The 3,837-nt window shown below is 43.1% G+C and overlaps 1 pseudogene; it reads right to left on the reverse strand.

Annotated features, from left to right (window-relative positions):
* Positions 1 to 1,982: 1,982 nt before the first annotated feature.
* LOC142586427 (U2 spliceosomal RNA) lies at positions 1,983 to 2,161 on the reverse strand (annotated as a pseudogene).
* Positions 2,162 to 3,837: the final 1,676 nt, after the last annotated feature.

A 3,837-nucleotide genomic window follows, 5' to 3' on the forward strand; every position in this document is an offset into this window, starting at 1 on the left:
CTAAAAAAGGACCGGGGCCTAATAACATTTCTAGCACATTCCTGCGCAGATATGCCGAGTGGATTGCGAAGTTTTTAGTAATACTCTTTAACAAATCCCTGTCATTCTGCAGCCTTCCTAAAGAATGGAAAACAGCTAAAATAACACCAATACATAAATCAGGAATCAAATCAGATCCCTCAAACTTCAGACCAATCTCACTAACCAGCACAATATGCAAGCTACTTGAGCACATCATCTTAAAGCACATAACAACCTATCTAGAAGATAACCAAATTCTAACACCTTTCCAACATGGCTTTCGAAAGGGGCTTTCTACCGTTACTCAACTAATTGAACTCGTGCATGACGTAACCACCTCTATTGATCACCGGAAACAAATTGACCTTATTTTCTTAGACTTTTCGAAAGCCTTCGACCGTGTGTCCCACCCGAAACTCATTAGGAAACTTGAACTAACTTTAGGAACTGGCCCAATTTTACACTGGATTATTGATTACCTCACTAACCGTACCCAGTTTGTCGAAATTAATAATGAGAAATCCGTAACAGCTTATGTCACATCAGGTGTACCACAAGGAAGCGTCTTAGACTCAGTGTTATTCCTAATTTTTATAAACGAGCTTCCTGCTAACATTTCTAACATTAGACTTTTTGCCGATGACTGCGTGCTATATCAGGAAATTAACTCTGTCATCGACCATATAGCTTTAAATAACGCCATAGCAGCAGTAGCGAAGTGGTGTGAAGATTGGAAGATGACTATTAACGTTGACCAATCTGTTCTATTGTCTGTAGCAAGGAAGAAACGCAGGTCACTCTTTCAGTACACACTAAACAGCATTCCTCTTGCTTCGGTCTGTGAATACAAATACTTAGGAATTTTACTAACCTCTGACCTTAGATGGGATGCTCACGTTAACAAAGTCACGGCAACCGCACTAAAACAGTTATTTTTTATTTATAGACGCCTCAGACTAGCACCATCTGATATAAAGCTACTAGCATACAAAACATTTGTCAGACCGGTACTAGAGTATGCAAATGTCGTTTGGTTTCCTTTCACTAATAAGCTGATTAAAAAACTTGAAGGTGTTCAGAGAAAGACGCTCAGGTACGTTTTTAACAAACATAGGCTAACAGACTCACCGACAGAACTACACAAACAAGCCGGGATGCTAACTCTTCAAAACAGAGCGAAACTAGCACGCCTTAAAACCATTTACTAAGTCGTAAACAACCAATTAAATCTGGATACCTCACGATACATAACGAAATCTCAAACGAGGAAAACACGTCATAACCTCTCCCACACACTAAACGAGTATTTATTCCGTACTGACACTTTTAGGTATTCTTTCTTTCCACAGACTTTACGCGATTGGAACGCTTTGGACGTGAGCTCTGTTAATAGTTCAACACTAACTGCCTTTATCACACTTGTTGAAAACGATCTGCTTACTCAGTAATTATTTTTGCTTATTGACAGTATCACTTTGTTACTACTTTGTTTTTTGCATCTTGTGGCACAATTATTCTGTCCAACCCAAATCCTGCAGCATGAACCTCATTATATATATTTTTTACTCCTGCTGATGTATAAGCTTATTCTATGTATTAATGTGTATTTCTAAACCGTTTTATATTGTCATGTTTGTATGTCAATGTACTTTTTGAATGCCCTTTCTGTTACGATGAGTGGCGAGATTGACAGTATTGCATAAATAAAAAGAAATAACAGGCGTCTAAATTCTTCAAGTGCTGTTTTCGCGTTGGATGAAGGAAAACTTATGGGAGTAAGTTCATTTAATGTATGAGGCGGATAAATGCTCGTGTAGGTCAAGCGCTGCGCCTCTTTATCTCTCGAACTTTCATTCGCTGGAATTCAGGTTGTGATTCGGGAAAATGACAAGTCTGCCGAGCGTGTTTTACAGCGAAGCTGTATATGGCCATGTTCTAGCGGACCGAGGTCCGTAGACCAAAAACCGTGTGCCGATGCCAAAGATTGCGCAATACCGGGTAGGCCTGCGGCGGAGTTAAAGCAGACTTCAAGTACTCCACCAACTTGCAAAAGTAAGTTTAATATCTTGGATCTAAATACAACCGTAACAGATGGTAAGCTGATAAAAACAGATATTACATTTTAAACCGCGTCGGCCATGTTTACGTTCGCACCGTTCTCTCTTTGTCGGCGTTTCAAGCGCTTGCGTAACTTATTTCCTTCCGCTCTCTCGTCGTGGAGGTCCTGTCGAAACGTCATGCACGCTTGTCTAATTTCCTCCGGTTACTCGGGGCAGCGTTCCCGTCGTCCACGCGTATATAAACATCACGGTAAATGAGTCCGCATTTATGTTAGAAATTCTGTGTCACCTTTTTGTCGTGTGCTAAACAGCTTCGCTGGTCATCCAACTTCACACAGTGGAATGGCTGATGATTTTTTTCTTAGCCCCGAATTTTGTTTCCATGACAATAGCACCCAGCCAGAATTGCTCCCGGGTCCAACAGTTATGTTCTGTCGTGCGTTGTCATCGTCGTCGGGCTGACCATTGCTGCTTTGAGTGGTACTCCACAATCAGGTGCACATAGTGGCTTCTAGCGCAACCAGCTCAAATTTCTGGAAAGATTAAAAAACCTGGTATGAAAGAAGGCATCAGAAACCACATTCTCATCACGTGCCATCATTACACGCAGCGCTTCGACTGCCTGTTCTTCTGCGCCCCTCTGTCGGTGTTTTTTCGCGCTTCTTGTAACTTTCCAACCATGCAGATAACGAACCGAAAGTCAATCAGGAGGCAGACATTACCTTGGACTTAAGCCTCTCGAAGCTTTCACCAAAAGTGGGGCAGCCGGCAGGAAGCACATGCTTTCTCACCCGCCACCAATGAACGCGCAGCACTTGTCACGGTGAGTAGCAAGAAGGAAGGCGCCAACAGTGTTCCGTGAGTGCAGCCAACGTTTATGAAAAGCGGTGCTGGGTATGCCTTCCAAGGGGAGGATTCGACGAAGTATACACCAAATCGCAGAGGTGGGACGAACGTGTAAAAGTTACTTACCGTAAGACCCGCCTCCATTATCTCTTCCCAATTTTATGCCCTCCTTATAGACAAAACTGTCTCACCAAAAGTTCCGCACTGGAAATTGATCGAATACTGTCATCCCTTGAACTACGGCACGTCCTTGGCGCTTGGACTAATGCTGCCTGTGCAGCTCGTTCGACAAAAGCGCTTTTAAACTTCCGCAGAGACAGTGGTCTTAACGCGACACGTTAGTCTATTGAGCGTTGTGGCGCGTTTTGTGTATGTTGTCTGTGCTATGCCGTGCAATGTGCATATCATTTGAATGTTCAGCATGCCCATCGGGAGTAGCATGCTAGGCGTACCGCCAGGCAAACCTCTGCGGGATTCCTTAAAGAGCCTCTTTCTGTCTTTCTCTTTACCTCAAGTAATACATTAAAAGCACCCAAAAATTTCCTTCTGGCTGGAAATGACACCTTGAAGTCGCTGCAAGGCATCACAGCTGATCCTAAACGAAAAAATTAGGTTGCAGTTTTCGTTTTGCTACTTTAGGAATATGACATCCGTTTACTTTATGTCTGCAATGCGCCCTGAACTGGGCCTTCTCGAGAAGCGCACTCTTGGTAAACTAAAGAAAATTGTGGCGTCAGGAAGGAGTCTGTATACAGTGCTTACACGAATAACTCTGTCAGGAGGCGCGACATCATATAAAAAATGGTAGGTGACACAAATCTTTCACTTAGGTGTCTCTTAGTGGCACTCGCACCTCGGCGTTGGTGTTCTTTAGGTTAAGCGAGCGAATGTCTTAGCCCTGGCACGACAT

This window comes from Dermacentor variabilis, chromosome 6, assembly GCF_050947875.1.
Source record: "Dermacentor variabilis isolate Ectoservices chromosome 6, ASM5094787v1, whole genome shotgun sequence".
NCBI lineage: Eukaryota > Metazoa > Arthropoda > Arachnida > Ixodida > Ixodidae > Dermacentor > Dermacentor variabilis.